The sequence below is a fragment of the Apis dorsata genome, unplaced genomic scaffold, assembly GCF_000469605.1.
Source record: "Apis dorsata unplaced genomic scaffold, Apis dorsata 1.3 scaffold_165, whole genome shotgun sequence".
Lineage (NCBI taxonomy): Eukaryota > Metazoa > Arthropoda > Insecta > Hymenoptera > Apidae > Apis > Apis dorsata.
The window spans coordinates 896327-918231 of NW_006263454.1; the positions used below are offsets into that span (position 1 = coordinate 896327).

At 39.5% G+C, this 21905-nt stretch overlaps 1 protein-coding gene across 1 annotated transcript in view; it reads left to right on the forward strand.

The window, feature by feature from the left end:
* The window catches only part of LOC102677055 (very-long-chain enoyl-CoA reductase), a 118750-nt gene that overhangs the window by 62733 nt on the left and 34112 nt on the right, over positions 1-21905 (forward strand). The window lies entirely within an intron of this gene.

A 21905-nucleotide genomic window follows, 5' to 3' on the forward strand; every position in this document is an offset into this window, starting at 1 on the left:
CCCTTTCGAATTCTTTCAGGATCTCTCCTATTATATATTTCTCTCTCTTTCTCTTCTTCTTCTTCTTCCTTTCGTTGTGAGAAAGCTTTAGATTTCGGAAGAAATTCTGCCTCAACGCAAAGTGTTGTTCAGAGAAGAGAAATTTCGTCCTCTTCCGGTTACGATGGTGAACAATAGGAAAAGAGGTGTAAAGAAAGTTTGCTCTCTAGCTCAAAGCGTAACTCTATTTTCCAAGTTGCTCTCGCATCAATGTTATCCCGCGAATGTTTCATTAACGTTGGTGTATCCGATTATATCCCCCTTTGTGCTCGATATCCTCTGCTCCTGTTCCACGATTCGTGAGCGTTTATTGTTGGAGAATAATAATCGTAACGCTATTAAACGAAGAAGATTCAATGGTTTGGAAATGAAATTGGATGTACTCGCGAGAAAGCTTTTCTCTTTCTAAAGAAGGATCGATCCTTTTCTTTCGTTGAAACCATCCCGATAATTCCGGTTTGGAAGAATAATTTTGAAGAATCATATACCAATAACTTTGCAGTTAAATCACATTATTCATTTCCAATCCACTGTTTAATATTTCTATTAAGAATCTTAGAAAATCTTTTATTTATTTTCAATAATGAAAATAAATCTCGCTTGAGATATTCATCTTTTTCGCTGTTTGCCTTCAATTAATCCTGTAATTAAAATTTATCGATCGTATAATAATAACTAACTTTGAGTTAATAAATTTTACCGTTAATAAAATAGGTGGAAGAAGAAAAAGAAAAATCGCTATTGGCGATTGAAAATTCGCGAAATAGCCTTGTACACAGCAATATATCGTGATGGACAAGATCGAAGAACGCAGACACGCAAATCTGCGCGCGGAGGTGGAGGCTGGAGAACGTTTACACGCGCTGCCGTGATTATAGCCGCGAGGGTAGAGCGCGTTAGAAGACGGAACACGCTTTGATCTACCGCGTTCACCGACATTATACTCCCCATATCGATCCTGCAAACGACCGTTCTAAACTGTTACCCGGCCGAATCGAGACAGGAGGGTGTGCGTCTTCCGCGACATGTTAATACCGAACGAATAAATTTTCAGCCTCGTGTATACCTGGTAGCTCTAGAAATACCCTCCGGCCAATGGGAATCGAGACTGGATTTTGTAACGGCAATTTCCTGTCTCGCTAGATTATCGTTTAGCTCGATCGTCGAGATAGATTTTTTTTGCTCGAAAAGCTCGTGAACAAGATATATTTATACTTGGAGAAATTCCTATTTTCATCTACCATACAATGAAATCATATATATATATATATCATTCTCCAAATTCTTGAGTAATTATATAAGTGGAAATACGTGTTCCTTTTCTTCTTCATCAATCCTCTGATTTCAGATATCTTGAAATGAAAATGGAGCCAATCAAAAGGCCACCATTAATAATAAATCCTCCCTTATTCGATTCAAAAGAAGGAAAAAGGAATCGAGGAAACTCGTCGAATTTTAGGCCCAATACGTGTCTGTTTGGAAACATTTTGTTAAGATAAATCTAAAGAAGCTCAATCGAATTAAGAGTTACAACAGCTTAATGATTATTACTCTTTTAAAAGGCCTCGAAAGCTAAATAAATAATTTTTCAGAATCTTCGAGAAAAGAAGAACGGAATAAAGCAGCGAAATAAAATTGGCGTTGGACGCCTTTGCACGTTTCGGGAGCGCAGGAAACGTAGGAAGGGTGATATTTTTAAGGGAGGGTGAGTCGGCTATACCAACGTGTCGGAACTTTAGGGGTGTATTGTTCGTGACTTGGTAGGTTGCCAGTTGCGAGTTGGCCGGTATACACCACCATCTCACCCTACCATCTCCTTATTAATGAGCTACCCATTTCCCTTGCTGATTTACCGTCTCTCTTTGTAGCGGCGCACATCCCTTTCGCCCGATGCGTGTTCGCGTGGCCGGCCACCATTTATCAATAATAAATCCTCCCTCGTTCGATCGAGAAGAAGGAAAAAGGAATCGTCGAATTTTAGGCCCAATACGTGTCTTTTGTCTTCCCTCGAAGAAAACCAATATACGAATATTTTCAATCGAAACTTAATCGTAAAAACGGAGAATTAGATATTCGAACGTAAAGTACGCGATTCGATGAAAATACAAGAAATTACAATTTCTCTCTCCGAGGTAATTACGTTCGAGGATTTAATTTTTCAGAAGGATTTCTGAGTAAAAATTGTCGCATCGCAGATTTTCAGGATAAAAGAACGATCACGCTTAAAGTATTCCATTAATTGCAAACCAACGAGATTGGCGAATCATAATTTTTATCGGAGGTAGAAAGACAATGGAGAGAGAGAAAGAGAGAAACGTTTTGTATTTTTTTCTCCATCCAAGAGTTACATCGAGGCAAATTAAAAAAAAAACGACGACACGTAATCGTCGCTCGAGTTCACATTTATCGATGGTAGTCGCACAACGCTACCGCAATCTCGCAATACGGCCATGTATCGTTCCCGCCAATCCCGGCTTAAAAACGAAACGTTTCTCATTCGGCTCGGTGTTGCGGGCAACGAGCGTTGAATAAATTTTTATTCATTTCCAACCAACGTGGCCGCGTATTAAAAACCAGGTCAGGTTTATTCGATGGCGATACTGGGGAAAAAAAAAGAAAAGGAAAAAAGAAAACAGAAACGAGTTGAAACGAAATAATTAAAAATTGGGGAGATTTTTCGCGCTTGAATCACTCGTGAAAAATTCTGATTTCTCGATTTGACACGTTCAGAGAAAAATTTAAAATGCTCTTCCTCCAATTGATTTTCGATAAGAAGGAAAAAAAATAATAATTGTAAAAAAAGAAAAATCATTTTTCACGTTTTTCTTTTTTTGAAAAATTTTAATTATTCATTAAGAAATTCTTATGTTGCGTCAGTTTCGAACGAGTTAATTTATTTTTCGAAATTAAACTCTTCTTCTTCTTTTTTTTCTTTTTCCTCTGATATTCCGTTGATGACCCACGGCTTATCGGCGGAAAATATATCAGAGAACGGAGTAACGTAGAGGGGAATCTCGTTACGCGACGGTTTTAATCCTCTGAGCGCGTGTTTCGATTCATTAAATTCATGGAATCGTAACGCAAAAGGCCGGAAACCCGACCTGCAAAGGGATTGTTCGAACGCTTCCACGGAAATAATTAATACGCTAGCGGGGAGTTCACGATGAATGATGCGATGGATAGATACGATTTTAAATATGTAACATCGGTTCTTTGAAATCTGGTGACTCGAAATACTCTTAATTGAATTCGAATGTGGTACATTGAACGGAATATTCGTAATTACAATTATAAATAGGTGATCAAAAACTTTTCCTTCAGTCAACAGAATAAAACAAATCGAAATCGGAAAACGATATTATATCTCCCCCATTTTTATCTAAATGAACTCGTCAATCTCACTCACAATAATCCTTCCAAAAATATCCATTCGACTAAACCTTACGAATTCTCGCAAAGAGATACACGTACGTACATACTTGTTTGAAATATTATATTTGCCTTCTCCTTCCGTTGCGTCTAATATTTCCGACCAACAACTTTTCCAGGAATCTCCCTTCGATTCCTTTTCAATTTGTCTGGAATCGAGACAGTTTAGTGCGCTGGTCTCGTATCGAGAAACTATATTAAATACCGACGACACGAGGTCTCGAATTGTCTCGAGCACGCGATTCAACCGCCCAGATCGGTTATTAATTAATTCCATGTTCCAGCTACATCGACACCGCTTGTTCTTCCTCCTCCTCCTCCTCTTCTTCTTCTTCGTCGTCGTCGTCGTCGTCGTCATCGTGTTCTTGATCATTCTTCGTCTAGCCCGTTGCTAATTAATCGACATCCCGTTTCGGAGCTGGTGGAAATTAATCCCGATCCTTGGCTTGCCCGCGCAGCGGGACCAAACGATTATCTCGACGAAAGTTTCTCGCAATTAACGGTACTCGAGGTGCTGGTTAAATGACAGATGTTCGATAGGTTTATAGGCGCGCGCATTTTATTATTCATTAGTTATTACGAGCTATCGTTTTTTTTTTTTATTATTAATTAATTAATGGAAAATTATGTTTCAGCATATATGAATAATAATAAAAGAAACTAATAGATATGAAAGTATGCTGGTAAGTAATAAATGCTTATAACGCGCAATAAATATTTCGCTTAAAGATAAGTAAATATTTTACGTATTTTTTTTCGAACAATTGAATTTATTACGATGATGTTTTTTTCTTTTTTTTTTTTTTTTTTTTTTTTTTTTCTTTTTTTTTTTTGTAAATAGAAATACTCGAAGCCGAAAACGTAAATAAATTAAAATGCAATAAAATTTCTAAACAAATCACTATGTCATTAAAGCTTTAAATGAGAAATAAATCATCGTGTAAAATCAATTATTCATATTCGTTTCAACACGAAATCTCTGAATATAAATTTTATTAAAAAAAAAAAAAATCGTCTTAACAGCTCATTATTTATTCGTAAAATCGGAGAAACCAGAGCCAACCAGAAAAGATCGGATATTACTAATACAATTTCTATCTACGATTTTTCTCTCTAAATTTTTAACTTTTCGTTTCCAAAGCGACAAAAAAAAATACGCAATAGATACTTCTGTCCTGTCCTCTCCTCTAAAACTCCTCCATCCAAACAAAAAAAAAAAAAACGCTGCTATAAATCGTCTCAACGAGCCACCCCTTTCATCTCCACAACCCTTTGTTCCCTCTCTGATAGAAATTTCCAGCTTCCCCGTCCGCGAATTCGAGAGGGAAGCAACGTATTCGTTCCGCTCCTCCTTCTCCTCTGCTTACTATCGTCTTCTTCGCCAACCCCCCCTGGCCAGGGGGACAGAAAATGACCGGTCGACGATCATCGCGATCCTGCGCCGCAGTAACCGTTAAAAACGCCGCAGTGCAGAGCGTTGGAAGGACTTTGGAAAACGCTTTGGGGGGTGAGCGTGACCCAGATGCACCAGCCACGTCGAACGATACGCGTTAAAACACGTGTCAGATACACCGGGCCACCCGGAGCACCCATTTTCCACCCCTCCCCCCGGCTCCCGCCACTCCATCCACCTTTGTCTCGCCACCGTTCTTCCACCATTCTCGTTCTGGCATTCGGGGAAATGCTCGATTCCCCTTTTTTCGGCCAATTTTCTTCTTCTCCCTCCTCTCTTCTTGTTGGTAAACGCGCTTTAGTGTAACAGTTTTGTCTTCTCTTTAATTGTTCTGATATTCGTGTCTTCTCGAAATACTTTTTCAATTCTCTGTAAATATTCAAGGGAAAATTTTTGAAGCGTTGTAAGAATGGAATTTTATTATTATTATTCGATTTGTATGCAAATTAAAGATTAATTGGAGGAAAGTGAAGCTTGAAATGGAATTGGAAATAAAATATTTTACTCGTTGGCGTGTAACTTACAAAATGTGTTGATTATATCCACTATATAAAATCCATTTTCAAAGAATCTGGGGATGGAACAAGAAGGATCAAGATACAAACGTGTATAATCGAGTCATAAGTAATTTAAATGAAGCGAGACAAAGATAAAATGGAACGAAATTAAATTGGAAGACGAGAAATGTGTATTTCCATTCTGATGGAAGGAATATCGAAATAGAACTCGAGGAGGAATGTCCGAATAATGGAATCATCGATAAGACCACAAAGATGCATTTAAAAATGCATAAGACAAAGCGTGAATCGCGAAGAAGATTCACCCATTCCCCGTTCCCCCTTAAAATCTCGCTCCCTCGAATATCTGACAAGCGATCGAAAAAAGCTTCCAACCTAGGAGATCGAATCGATCGGGACCAAAACTCGTTCAAAAATTCTTCACGAGGGAAATGGAAAGGAAGAAAGACACCTCCTCCTCCTCCTCCCTCCTCCACATTTAGACTCGTGTGACGCGGTATATCGAGATGATTCATATTTTTGTAGGGTGCCAATGCCCAAAAAGTTGCACAGTCAGAACGACTGACTTCCATACTCCACCCGCTTTCTTCTTCCTTTTTACGTTCCTCCATAATAATAACGATTCCTTATCGCCGGTTGAAAATGGCGAGAAACCGAGAAGTCAAAGGCTGCAGTGATCACGGATCACGTGGAAATTTGGAACGAGGAGGGAATGATGCGACAATGGAGGTGGAGGAACGGCGAACCGATCGGTATGATCGGGGAAATGAAGGACTGGTAACATAAAAGAACGAAAAGGAAGAGTTAGACGAGGGAATGGATGGTTGGAGAGGGAGAGACAGAACGTGCGCTTTGTACTTGCGATACTTTGTCTTGTTCTTTTGTTCGGGTTAAACGTGACTAGGGATGGGATCGAGTTACCATGTGTTACAAAATTACGTACAATATATTTTCGAATTGTTATTATCGAGGATAACAATATTTCTACGATGATATGGCTTGAAATATACAAGTTGGAATTTTAAAAATCAAAATTGCGTAAACAACTTTTTAAATAATATATTTGATGTATAAATATTGTCTCTTTTATCCAAAATATTCGTACGTTCGAATCCGATCAAAGTTCGAATTCGCGAGATGTTTGAACCCATCGCTGATTCCCTCGAAGAAGGGACAGAGAGAGCGGAATCGCATTGCGGAAGCGGAAGAACGCAGAGAGGGCAACAGGACAATGCCAAGGGACAAAAAGAAAAAAAAAGAAAAGGATAGAACTCGCCAGAAAAAACCAATAATTAATTCGGTCACGCCGTGGTGATACGCATCCCCCTTAACTCTTCCACCCCTTTTATTTTCCCTTTCCCTTTGTTCACTTGCTCCATGTCTGTCCGTTCAAAAACCGAGCAAATCGTTCCCCTGCATCTCGATTGAAACGTCCGAGCGTCCATTTTCGATGGAATTCGAACGAATTTCCGGGCTGGGTACTCGATTAGGCGACTTCTCCTCGGGGGAAAAAAAGGCGCCATCGAATTATACCTGGACGCATGTCGGTCGATCGATTTTTTCTACGGGGTGGAGGTGGGGGGGAGTCTGTCGCGTACAACGTTTTTACCCGGCTTTGTCCACCGATCCCTCTTTGATCGTCCGCTTCAATTCCGGCTTCGACCATCATTTTTATTCAGCGTTCCTCCCTGTGAAAGTCTCCCCGTCCTCAGACTCTTCTGAAACACCCCCGCCATGCATATGCATGCGAGAACTGTTTTCGACCCTTCGATCTCTCATCGAACGTCGAAACGCGCTTAATTGTTTCTGGGGGGGTAATTTCCTCCCCCCTTGTAAGTGGATGCCGATCCTTCGCGTCGAAATTGGGACACTGGAAAGTTTTTTTCGAGACAAAGGATTTTATTTGACGCAGCTTTGAAAAAAGGGGTGGAAAAAAGGATATTTAAAGATTAAAGAATATTATAGTTGGAATACATACATTGAGAATATTATTCTTCTTCTTTATTTGCGAAGAAGAAGATTTTAAAAAAAAACGCAATTTAAGGATTTAAGAGAGAGGAATATCGCGAAAGGAAAGGAATTAATTTTTGTTTAATTAATCAGAAATAGCCGATAAAGAGTAATTTCGATCGATTGAATTCCGGATGAAAATAAAACTTCTTATCCCGAAGAAAAGTCTGTACTGAACGTCGATGCATTCATTGTTTCAAATAGATATTAACAGCATCTTGGAGGGAGGAAAAGAGAAACGAGAGTAGAGAGTGCAATTCTAGCCAAGTTCCGGTTGTAAAACGGACGGATCGATGGGCGAAGGTCGAGTGACCCGAATAACATGTCGATTGAATTTGAGCGTGATTATTTATTTAGATGGGTTTCTCATCGGGCAAGAAGCAATCTCGAGGCGTCTCGATAGCAGGAAGATGAAGACGGAGAACGGGAGAAGAAGGGTGGAGGAACGATCTCACGGAGATACGGCCGTGCAATGATCGATTTTAATTTCCGTCCCACTCTGGGGGAAATAAATTGAAATTGTTTGTAACGGGACTTACGTAGCACGACCCTGCACGATACTATACGCTACGTGTATCACGATATAATCGCGCAATCATCGTATGCTTTTTATTACTTTTTAGAAGAATTTTATTTTTAACGAAATAATAATATTAATTTCGTTTTCACTTATTCATTCTTCCTGGATCTTCCTGGATGGAATAGAAGAATATCCGAAAGATAACGTGGAGGAAATAATGGAGATTCAAATATCGAATAAAGAAAGAATAATCAATGTTAAAGGAATGAAAGGGAATTCCTTGGCAAAATGCATGTAGACCCCGTTTCAATCCGGGGTTCGCAAACACGGATTCGAATGCTGTAGTTTTTCTTTACGATGGTATAGGATAAAAATTGATGAAAAGAAGAACGTTGAAAAGTATAATTAATTACTCTTCAAATACGAAGCGAAAAAAGAATATAACAAACAGAATCTATTTATTTTTTGCAACTCTGTTCTATTGAATTCCTCGAAATTCATTTCATCTCCATTATAATTTTAATTTTAATACTCTGCGAGTTATTTTAATAATTGTTGCGCGTCTAAATTATGACGACAAACGAACATTTCACGCGCTAATTCACCATTCATCGGCCATAATTCTCCGATGACGAGGTAGAATGTTTGCGATCTTTTCAATTCTGTCGATAACACCGAATCCGTGTTTGCGGATTCCAGTTAACAGATACTAGTTAAACAGACTATAAATCAGCACAACACGGTGCACGATGGTTTTGCCGGGTTCAACGATGCAATCATCGTGTGGAGCGAGCGAGCGAGCGAGAAAATTTTCATCGACATCGCGAACACTCTCTCTCTCTCTCCATTTACCCCGGGCGTAAATTTCGTTTCGCCCAGGAAATAGCTTGACACTGAGCGATTTAGAAATAAATGGAATCGCGAAAAAGTTTCCCCCGTTACTAGTTGGAAATAGAAATTGTTATTGGAAAGGATTTCGTTACGTCCATCCCCGTTCACCATATTTGGTATTATAGCAAAACTATGTCGTCATTCCAATATTATCCTCCGTAAAGTGAATTTTATTCGATTATCGATAAAATTTTCTTATTTACATTTATCACTTTTAGCAATTTAAAAAGCAAATTAAATTTTATTCAACGTTAGATTAAGAAGCAAACAAATTTCGTTAATTTACTTACTTGAACATAAACATCTGGAGAAACTTTTATTAAATATTTAATCTCATCAAAGTTCTTCGTTTGGTAAATCAAATTTTACTTGTATATTTCCCGGATAATCTCTCTCTTTTTTTCTTTTTCTTGGGGAGTAATAATAATCGTAACAAAATAGCAGAGGAATCGGCCGATTTGTGCAAAGCCCAGACGAGCTTAAACAAGGAAATCTTGTTTTGCAACCGCACACATCCGCGGGGAGAGTAGCCGGCAGGACCGCGTTTCTGGAGGAGGTTGTTGACACACCGGCCAGGCTATATATTTCGCAAGTTCAAAGCCTATCGTATTAAATTCGTGGTTCCTCGGTGAAATATTCGTCGTGTAAGTTCGTGCCAGAGTCCACCTGAATCCATTTGTCGGCTATGCATTCGTTTCCTCGTGCAAACACGACCGGTACGTGACACGAGCGTATACTTGTCGCGCCAGGGGAAATTGATCCAACGAATTCTTGTCCGATATACACGGTGAGTTTTGAAATTCCAAACTGTTCATCCTCTCGTGTGCCTGCTTTCCTTTATATATATATATATACACTTCCTTTATACACTTTCTCCAATCTATTATCTTCGTAAAAGTATTTGACATTCGTTCATATTTTACAAAATTAAAAACGACATTTTTTTCCGCGTAAATAAATAACAAATTCGTCTAATTATTTCTCTCACAAATGAGTGAGGAGAAAATGTTTCTTTTATCCAAAGAAATTTATTCAACCTCTCTTTTTTTTTGGTCTAAAGTATAATATAGTTGAGATGCAAGATACTTTTTTACAAGCCTTTTTTAAAGCCTTTCTAAACGCGATTCTTAAACTTTAAACTTCCTTTTATACGATGTGCACAATGAATGAACAAAAATTGAGGCTACTAAGATCGACCTGACATGTTAAACGTTTGAATTAAATAGAAGTGTGTGGTTTCCTCGACAAAAAAAATGGATTCATCGTTATATTATCAATTCGAGGATACCATTTATTTTCAAAAAAAAAAAAAAAAGGAAAAGAAAATTCATATATATATATATATTATTAATCAGCGTGAAATTCGATCATTCTTACTATCTTCAATGGATAAGTTTCAAGGTAGATAAATCTCGTGGCTTACGAGAAGAAATTGTTTCATAAATCACGTGTTCTAGGCCTAACCCCCTTCGTTCATCCCATTCCTCGTGGGCCTCGTTACGACGCATCCTCCTTTTCTCCTTTCAAAGGAGTACTCTTATTCCAATGGAGATGATAACGATCCCCCGTGGACAATGAGCAATGAAGAGGCGTTGCACAATACGCAAACCCCGCGAGCAGTCGGGATTGGAAAAATCATCGCGCCATTGTCGTGCTCATCGATTGAATACTTTGGGAGGGAAGATTATTTTTGATGTAAAAAACGAAAAAGAAAGGTTTGTGGAATAATGATTTAAATACGATACAATTTCTTATCAATATCATCTTCGAGATATTCGTTCGAAAGAAATTTCTATATATGAATCGTATACATTGAATTATTAAATTTTTCCTCGAATTTGTATTAAAAAAGGAAGGTAATCATGCGTTGATACATTGAATTTCACATTACTTCAACTACAAACTACGATTTTTGTTGTACACGATTAAAAAATAAGAAACAAGATGATCATAGGCAAAATTAATTCTATTCAAACGATAGACAAACGTGTGTCAGACGCGCGTGGGAAAAAGTTGGAAGTTCAGGGAACCATGATGGACGCACCCGAATTTTTTTTCTCTTTTTTTTTTTTACCCGGAATTTATCGGATTTCGCGTTTTCCATCGAAATCGTTTTTTGCTTTCCATTATTCCACAACCATCCTCCAATTCACGAAACGTTGTTCCATCACTAGGTACTCGTTAGTATTTATTCTTTTTGTCTCTCTCTCTCTCTCTCTTTCTCTTTCGATCGAATAAAGAGAAGGAGAGAGAAAAAAAAAAGAGAAAAGGAAAATACGAACTAGATTAAACGATTCGATTGGAGTGCGAGCGGTCTGGTCGTCAAGAAGCGACTGGGTTACTTCTTTCTCTCTTAACAAAATGAAGTAACGAGCGCTCGAGAATGGTAATCTGGACATTGTCTGGATTTAATTGAACCCGAAACGATTTCAGAACTTCCTCGTTCTCGCCTCGTCGCGAAAACGATAACTACCATCATCCACCACCCTCTCTCGTCTCGCCGCCTCTCCTTTAATCTAATTGATCCTCTAGACGAAAGTTTCTGATCGAGTCCAACGAGACGATTCTGCAGTGTTAAAGGGTTTACTTGCTGCTGCTGCTGTTGCAGCTGTTGCTCTTTTGCACTTGGACACACTTTTATCTTTACACCGGTCACAAGAGACGATTCGAAGAAGATCTTAAAATTTCTTCTTCTTTGTTTTTTTTTTTTTAAAAAAGTCTATTTTTGCAAGAGACTATTCGAAGAAGATCTTAAAATTTCTTCTTTTTTGTTTTTTTTTTTTTTTAAAGTCTACTTTTGCGAGTCTTGATGGATGGATAATTGATTTCAATTAGATAGAAATAAGTAACATTAATGAAGATTTTTTGCAAAGTATTGCAAATATTCCCGATATAATAATAGGAATTCTCTGCCGTTTCAATAGCAAGTTTCAATAGCACAATGAAAGCAAAGAGAAGATGATTGAATTTCTACGTTTACAGTTAAGAATTAAGAAAAAAGTGGCAGCAGTTTAAGAGACGACTCTTTTAAGAACGTTTTGATCGCCTTGAGCCTCTCTAATCAACCCAGTTACGTCGATACGACAATCGCCGTCCATAAATCAAAACTTACACCACTCGGCCTATAATTAACGCACAGACGACGCGCAGATCGACGCAACTTTCTCTATTCGATCGGTTCGAAAATATGGTGACGCCGATTCACCGCATCCTCGTTATCACTCATAAACCACCACTTTCACCGCGTGTCGTTATCCGCTCGAATTTGTCCAATGGACGTCGAAACGGACGAGAGTTGTCGTTGTCCATGGGCCGTCGTTCCATCGTTGCAACCAAGGAATCTGGCCTGATGACTTTCACCCTTTATCATCGCGTTGAAACTCGCGCTCGATGATTGTTTATCTTAATTGGAGACGATATCCGATATCGCTTTCGATTTATACAAAACCCGATCCGTAAATCCGTAATTCGACCCGTTCCGTTGGATTGGATGAAAATCGAGGACTTGATTCTGCCTTGTTTTCGTTCCAAATCCGATTCGACGCGATCGTGCTTGACACGCGTCACGATTGAAAAAGAAAATGGAAAAAAAGTGCATATATATATACATATATAAATAGATTGGTTGGTTGTGTATCAGTTGCATGGATGGATGTAGATGCAAGATGGATAGATATAATTGGATAGATATAATTGTATATCCTTGTTCTACTTGCGATATGATAATTTGGATTTTCTTTTCTTTTTTGTATGCCAGTGTAGATTTGCCACGTATCATTTGTCATTGTTAACGAGCGACTTAGATAATACCCGGCAACACAGTCGACTGCGTTTTCGCGTACGATAAGTGAATCGGTTTATCGATTTGCAACCAGCAAATACAATACAAGGAGCTCGACATGTGTAATGTAATAAAGAATGGTAATTGTCGTCGGGCTAAAGATACATGAATACATTAGAAAGTAAAATTTGCGAGAGTATTTTTTTTGCAAATGTATATATATATATATAGTATACTAACTTTCACTACCGGGTAAAACTTTAATATCTAACTTTCAACTCGGTGAAAAATACTTTTGTGAGTTCTACTCCCAAACTCAGGGATGGGGCAGAATTTAATAGTTACTTTGATAACTTTACTGTGAAAAGCGAATTAACCGTAATAGCTACGAATAAGTTATTATTAACATCTTTAACCAGTTACTTTTTCAACGGTTTCCCCTGAAAACTCTGTCTCAAATATTATCAAATATTTTCCAATTACCATCCAAAAAAATCTCTGCAAGATCTCTCAAAGACTATGAGAATAGTTTGAAACTATAGTAAGAAGGATCGAGTTGGAAAAATTGATCGATAGTTCGCATCGAGATAGATGTTGGCTAGTTCCAATTCTCGCGAAGTTGCATTCACACGAAAGGAAAGAAAATTGCGAGCGGGGCACGTAGAAAACTTGAACTCGTTCCCCAGCATCGAACACACAGTTCTCCCTTTCCTGGTCGTCGTCGTTGGAACGTTAACGGGAGCAACCCTCTCGACGTCCTGACCCAGCTGCGCTGGATCTTGGCACCCCTCCCGGCCATCCTCCATTTCCTTTTTTTCCCTCCCGCTCGATGACCCTCCAGGCCTATTATCGACAGATTGTTAACGTGGGATAACGTGGAAAGCTTTGTCGCGTTTCCTTTCTCCGTCGAGATACGGAGAGGAGGAGGAGGTAGAATGGTAGCTCCCCGTTTAAAGCGTCACGTATCCACGTCGTGTACAAGAAGCTGAACTTACGAAGCGCGCTTTAAATTTTGGAGGATCGTGATTTCTTCGACATTATTCTTTCTAACGTAACACGGAAGTTGCAAAATTCACCCTTTTTATTTATCCAACTGTCTGTATAATATAGGTAATAATGAAAATTGAGGCTTACTGAGTATTTGTTACTTTTCTCTCTCTCTCTCTTACTCAAATCAGAAATTTGTCAACGAGATAAGAAACGAAGGATAATCTGAAAAGTGATTTTATTCGAAGAAACCTTTTCAGGATTCTTTTAAGTAAGAATTTTCATTTTTCTCATACATTTGTAGAAGGATTCAGGCTGCGCGCAATAGGCCAGTGTTGGCACATCGGCCAATCACGCGAGCGATTTGCTACGCGAAACCCGTGTTTGCGGTTTTCCTTCCCCCGAATCGTCGATACCGAAAATTTTACATTCTAGACCGAGGAGGGTGGGCCGTGGCCTGCTTGCAGACACTCGATTTTACGCCTCGAATCCCACGAATTCCTCCTCCACTTTGAAACCATTATACATTTCTAAAGGCCTCCACGAATATATAACTCCACGAATTAAAATTTCTCCATCCTCTCCCTAATCCCGCGGAAGGGGATTATAAGAAAAATAAGATATAAAATAAGAAATAAGGGAAAATAAGAGCAGCAAGACAGGAGGCGGCTGAGCGCGGGGACTCCTCGCCCGTAACCGTATTAAATTTTACGAGATACGAAGTCCTATAAACCACAACCGCTTCATTTGGAGCGGTAATATGCATAAACGGATTGTCCCACAAACTTGTAAGGGTTAAGTTTACCGTGACGGCTGATTAACCGCGAGCGGAATGTCCCTGGACAATGGCCGGTTGCGCGAGCTACACGCACACGCACGCACGCACGCACGCACAGGTTTACGATTATCATAACTTGTCACCGCCTACTTAACCGTCCTCGCTAATTGGCCACCGTCCTGATTGCGTGTCTCATCCGACACGAGTTCACGAGCGTACGAGTATTTCATCTCTCGGGATGGGACGTGGCATCATCGCGATGGAGGGGAGGGGAGGGGAAATAGCGCGTTTCCCGCCAATCGAGACGCCACGATTCCGCGTTAAACCACGTTTAATTAAAGTTTATTATTAGCTTGAGGAAACAAGGCAGGATATTACGCGTGAATACACTCTGTGAAAAAGATTGCCTGCCCCATGGTGGCAATTATCGTAACACCGGTCGCGAGACGCGTAATTTCACCCATCGGGAGAACATGTTAATAGCGTATATATATATATATATACTAGGTATATACAGTTATTTGTATAAATGAAATTTTTTACGAACTTGGCTCATCTTTTCAATTTATCGTCTTTTTCAATTCAATTTCACACATTGAAACTTATAAAAACCATCCATCCAAATTCCTTAATTACATTTCTCCTTAACAAGCTTCTTTCCATCTCTTTCCATTCTATACATTTGCCATACATTTACCAAGGAAAGGAATCAGAAGAGAGATATAGATAACTTATCCCTTTATAACGTACAAAATAATCTCAATTATACCCCCGATAATATCCCACGAAATAACAAGCGACACTATGTTTAATGGTGAGTCACGAGCGCGGAAACTTTAAGGCGAAAAAGAAGAAGAAGAAGAAGAAGAAGAAGAGGCGGCGGTTCGAGGCGATTCTATTTCGAGCGGAGCACGCACGTTACGCACAGCTCGAATCCTCCTCCGCACCATCGAATCGGCTTCTTCCGCGTTCGGGGGTGCAACACTGCGTATAACATTGTGCGCGAAGGGGGAGGGAGGAGGGTTCTTACCACGCGCGTGGCCAACACGCACGCACGCGCGACCACGAATGCGGCATCTCCCCCTCGTCGTCGTTGTGTGCACGCTGGTTTATAAGCGGCTGATGCGCGCAGAAATTAGGGGAGCACACGCGAAAGGAAAGGAAGGGAAAGGAAAGGAGGACGGAAAATGGGGCGAAGATTAGGAGGAGAATGGATCGAATCGGGAGAACGTTCAGTGTCGTTGTTTATGCAATTCAATCGGACGATAACTTTTAACGCGCGTAAACCACGCTCTTCTGTATATTTCAGAAATAAACGTTGCATAAACGCGATCCCAGAATTGCAGAGACAAATTCATTGTGGATACATTACGTTGATCCGAGGCATAAATAGCGGAGAAGCTTCGATTTTTATTTCTAAATAATCCTCAAAATCGCACAAGAAACGAGTATATACAATCTTACTTTATTGAAAAAGAGTGACAAATTCTAGCGATTAAAGGAGACAGAATCACCAGGTAGAATTCAACCAAAACCAGAAAAGAAGAAGAAGAACAAGCTTCGAATGAAAATTATTCAAAAAGAAAAGAAAAAAGAGAGACGAATTCAAGGTTACTAAAAAAGAATTGGAAAGGGATAGAGATTCGTTGTTACGCAGTGTTCGTAATGCGGGGGATAGGATTTCTCTCTCTCTCTCTCTCCTTTTCCATCTGGCCGCACCCCTCCCACTCCTGTAATGTGTGTCGGTGGGTCGATCGGTATCTGGGTCGCGGGTTTTGGCAGTGCGAGCCCAAACCCCCTCCTCCCTCTCTCTCGCTCGCGATCATCCCTCCGCTCGAGGACCGCGCCACTCTTCTCCTAGCGAGAACTCTCCCGCTCGCGGGATTCTCGCAGAGTTTCATCCCGATTCTTCTGCCGCGCGCAGATTTCGATTAATCTCGGTAAACAATCGAGCCTCGAACCGGAAATGGACGAGTGGCCGGCCCGATTTCGCCAACGGGTCTGGTTCCCTCGAACCAGTTGTGTGGTCGAGGCTCAGCCTTCGAGTTGTTTCGGAGGAGGCTGGAACGGATAATTTGGAGTTAGTTACACAACTGCGCTATTAGGTGGCCAGTTGATGCTTCGTCCGGGAAAGAGTTTTCATTTCTCGTTTATTCTTCTTCTTTGGTACGTTTATATTCGTGATTGTATAATATCGTATATTTTTACAGCAAAAATAATTGCGAACCAGTTTGTAGCAATCATAGATAAAAATATACTTTCATTCGTGTAGATCGATTCGTGGGAAAAAAAAGAAATAGTTTTCAATCTCGTTCAATTATCAAATCGTGATTAATATCGGCGAAAGGAAAGGGGTTTCACGGTTGAACAAACAGATTTCTCCGAGAGGCGTTTGAAATTTGTCATCGAAATGAAAGAAACTTAACAAGGAATACTCTTTGTCCGCCCGTTTGATTGATTTGTCCTTTCAACCAATGGGCCAATCTCGTGGATCTGAAACGAGGGTCTGTTGATCCCGTGCACGCGTCACACTTCTGAAACACCTCCTCAACAAGATTAATGATTTCCATCGGAGGGAAAGGGGGGATGAATGCGGGATCTTAAACGATGCGAACTTTTTAATCGACGCCTTACGATTAAATTTATTATCGATCAACGAATTCTCTACTGTATGGCTATAGTTCTTGGAATATCCATTAAGCTTTTGCAAAAATTAAAAACAATTAAAAACTCGTTGAATAGAGTGAGGATGAACGAAATTTTTTCACAGCTTAAAAAAGAATTAAAAAGGAATTACATTTGACGTGACGCGTATTTTATCCATCCAGGAGAACTGTTTCGATCGAAAAATCTCGTGAAATCTGAATGTCGTAAAGGGAAGCCAGAGAATCCCTGGTTTTCACAGGCCCAGAACGTTGAATAGACTCGAAGAGTGTTTGCAATCGCGTCGACGACTTTAACACCGAAGGGAAACGAGAAACTCTTCCGTGGCGCCTCGCCTTATTCGTCGCTCGAAAAATCTCGTTAAAAGCGTATTTCCGAACCCTCCATCCAACTTTTTCACCACGCGAAAGGTGTGGTTCGAACGATACAGAAACTAGGAAACGTCGAGATCGTAATCGTAAAATTAAATCGTTGCGCTTCTCGTCGTTTCTCCCGGCGATTTAAACGAGATAAATAAACGAGGAGGGCAAATTTGCGAGAAATTGGAGGAGAAGAATGGATGGGACAACGTATTTTTAAATAAATAAATCGCGAGCCGACATCGGGGAATTTTCGATTTCTTTTGGGAGGATTCCTCCACGGATCCGTGAATTAAAACCGCGAATATTCGAGAGAGAAGAAAGATAGAAAAAGTGGGAAAAACTTGCTCGAGGAAATTTTCTGAATGTTGGAGAGAAATCCAGGAAGAAATCCCGTTAAAGATACATTTTCTCGATGCCGGTGGAACGATCGCGATTACGGCCATTACGTCTCTCGAATTCTAGCCGGAATTCCACTCGAAATCGAGCAAACTTCACAATAAGTCGGGGGCTCGTAAATTATTCCCCGAGCCATTATCCTTTACATTGCGCGGATTAATTCTGTAGATGGCGCGATTAGTTTCAGTTGTTGAAATTATTTTTAAATTTCGTTGTCCATCGTTATAACGATTCTACGATATTTCTAAAATTTTCAAACTCGTATTGTTCTCTGAAAAGATCGATATTGAAACGATGTAATGATTTTACTCGCGAGAACGAGTGTGGCATAATTTTTACGACAAATAAAAGACAGGAAGATAAATTTGCAAATAAAATTGCATTAATCCGAGAGAAGACGAATGTCAGTGTGACAAACCGGACATTATCGATTTCATCGATTATTGTACGCCATAAAATAAAGCAGAAATAAAGCGTCCGATTTTCCTCCAACTGAATTCTAACGATATAACGAATAAATTGAAAAACTTTCGAAGCTTCTCGCGAAATGTTAGAAGAGGTTGGATTATTCGAAAGTTCCTTCTCCCAGATTCTTAGATGGATGCAAGCCGCTTTCAGAGAGAAGATAGAGTGACACGGTTTCGATCACTGGAGATATTCCAAAGGATAATTCATCTTTCGATTATACATCTATATATATATATATATCTCCCTTTCGTTTGCCAAAACAGCCTCCCTCCCTTCCTCCCTCCCTCGACTTTTCCGACAGAACCGATCGAAAATCGATATCGCGTCGTTCGAAGAAAAAAATACCTCTCGACCCGCGTGGAATTCTTTAATGAAAATCCTCGTCACTCTCGTCTCTTGAATCGAAAGAAGTATAAGAAATTGTACAAATGTCAACGACTCGTTTTGTTCGTTGCTTCGAGCGGATTAATTCTCTCCCTCTCTCATTTCCTTCGTGAGGCGACAAAGTTGCGAGAGGTCAACTTGTTCAAAGAAGAAATTCATTCACGGCCGTACTCGACTCGATGCAACGAAATTTATCCCATTGAAACGACTGATCATAATTCATCGTCTAATTATCATCCTCTTCGTTGTGTGTGCATGCATATATACACGAAAAACTCGAATGATCTTTTCGACGGGGGAGGGGAGGAGAGGAGAGGAATTCTTCGAGTTAATCGTTGTCTCCAATCTGGCAATGGGGAGGAGGGAATTATTCGAGCGACGACGATTTGTCTTGCTCGTGACAGAGTTGATAGAGTTATAGAGAATTCTGCACGGGGCTCGCGGATCGATTATTCGATGATCAATCATCGATTATATTGCGCGTACCACAACGGATTACGTAAACGAATTTATTAACCGGTAAGGGGACAACTTTCTCTAACAATCTAATTATAAATGACTCGACGTTTGAAAAATGACATCTTGACAACGTCTCTCTCTCTCTCTCTTCCCTTCCTCCCCTCGATCAAATCTAATCCAGAACGGATATCGTATATTTGTAATAACACAAATCGTTTAAAACATAACAAATTATTTCTTCGTGAATATATATATATCTGTAATTGAAATATTTTAAGCGTTTTAATATTCTTCTAACGAAACTTAGTTAATTGCGAATTCTAATTGTTATGGAAGGTTGTTATAACACCGAATATTTTTCATCTTCGAACAAAAATTAAATGTTATCCCATTTGAACCCGTAATTTTTTAAACATCTCTCTCTTTCTCTCTCTCTATCGCAAATATAAACCCCATAAAATTTATTAATAACACTTTTATCTTACGAAAATGAATATATAATTCCCAATTGGTTATGCAATTTCGAAACTGCCCATTTCAAATTCTCATTGCAAAGTATCCTCGTGAAAGTATTAATAACTCCGAATATATTACTAACTCCGCCGCTTATCCGAATATCATTTATTGCAAATTTGATTACATACTCGAAAGAAGTACCGACACTTTTATAATAAATATTTTTGCACGCTGTGGACAAAATTGAACGGTACAAATGTATTTCTCGTTACAAAAGGGTCGATCACAAAGCGACGCGTTATTTTTCACGCGCGTAACCCGGGGCAGGGAGGGGGAAGAGAGAGAAGCCGATTAATCCGCGGCATAAAGAAGCAGAGGAACGAGGAGGCCTCCGTCCGATGCGTCTGGGGGCCTTGATGGCCGCAACAAAAATGCGACGACGACGACGACGACGACGACGAGGATGTCTTCGTGTGGGCGTCTACGTATAGAAGAAGTGATTCAGTGGATGGCTCGGTGAGGAGCAAAAGGAGAGATCGTACGCGATCGCACGCGCGTTTTCTGCCTCTCGGCGACGCACGTGAATCGTGCGGCTATGAATAAACGCGATCGTTTCTTCGGTTGAATGAAGACGGTCTTTTTTCTCTCTTTCTCTCTTCGCTCTTTTTCCTTCATAGGTTCTCCTGTTCTTTGTTTCCTTTTTCTTTTTCTTTCGAGAATTGGCTCGAAGCGTTGATCGCGCGTAACGATTTTCTCGATAGTTGATTAAAGTTGGAAAGTGTACGTTTCGTTGTACTCGATCTTTACACCGGATACAAAATACAGATGTTCGATTTATTTATTAATACATGAAAAGAGAAACGAAGTAATATATCGAACATTGCGTAACTTTTTTAACTTGAGAGAAGGATGTTGTTATATGTGAACGAGATTAAAAATCAAGTTAGACGATATTGTGCAATTTTGCCAAAAGAAAATCCACGCTTTCTATCCTTTCAACTCGGCCTGGTTGCGTGAAATATCCTGTATGCGCATACCGCGAATTCTCCGATGAAATCTATGCGAATTCCAAAATGGTTGTCTAATAATATGATTGTACGAAGGCAAAATTGCTTTTGGAAGCCATTGGCCTAGAAAATCTGTTTTTCTTCCGGGGCCAAAGTACCCGCCCATCCCCCAAATCCCCTTTGATTTATCGCGTTAATAATAACGCGTGCGATAATGATTTAATGGATCCGAAATAATGATTTGCAATATGTATTCGTTTCCTTTCGATTAATTTTTGATTAATATTCACAGTTTGAGAGAATTTTATTAATATGTGTACACGATTTGTCGTAAAATTATCGTAAAAAGTATCATTTTCGCTAAAAATAAATACACGTGATTATAGAATGCATGTAATTTCGTGTTATGTCTATTTATTCTTCGAGGCGTAGAAACATAAGTAGAAGTAATAAACAATCTGGCATTGATAAATTGCAAGGGGGGCAAGAGGTTAGAGAAACTTATCCTTAATTTGTTTTTTCTAAATATTATGATTGGAAGACATCCATCCTATGATTTCCCTTTAAGCATAAAACTCGTATATCATAGAGGCTAGAGATTTTTCTATCGCGGATATCGTTAAATTTTAACACGTCTCAATCTTTCCCCTCCTCCTACATCTCTCTCATCGCCATTTTCTTTTCGTTTAAGAATAATATAACCAGTGATAAAATAATCGGATAACTCGAGCATCCTCGAACGAAGAAGAGATCCCCTTTAACGTCTTGAACTCGGATAGGGAGGGGAGAGGGTGGCCGTGTATATCAATAATTTATTCCCCTAGAAACGGTAGCGATTTTTCCAACGCGTCAGCAATACTTTTACCCTCTCCCTCCTCCTTACATTTTTCACGCTGCACCTCCTCTCTCTCTCTCTTTTCCTCGTGCTGCTAATAACCCCTCTATTTCCTTCCTTCTCCAACACTTTTACGTCTCGCGACTTCTTCTCAAACATCCGCAAAGTTTCGATTTTCATTGAAGAATCTTCGAATGATAAATTAAAATGGAAAATGTTGCTAAATAACATAAATTTAAGAATTTCTTTTTATTTTTTACCGAGTTGTAATATTCAAGGAATTTTTGAAAGTTCTACCTCTTCAATCTCAATTTAACAAAATATCCAGCATAGATAATTCTCGAGAATGATTATCACATTTAACATTTTTCTTCCACTCGAAAAAATTCAAATTCGTAATACGAATCGTAATGTAAATGAATTAAGATGTAACAAGGGATGAAGGGGGGGGGGGGAAATTACTTTTCC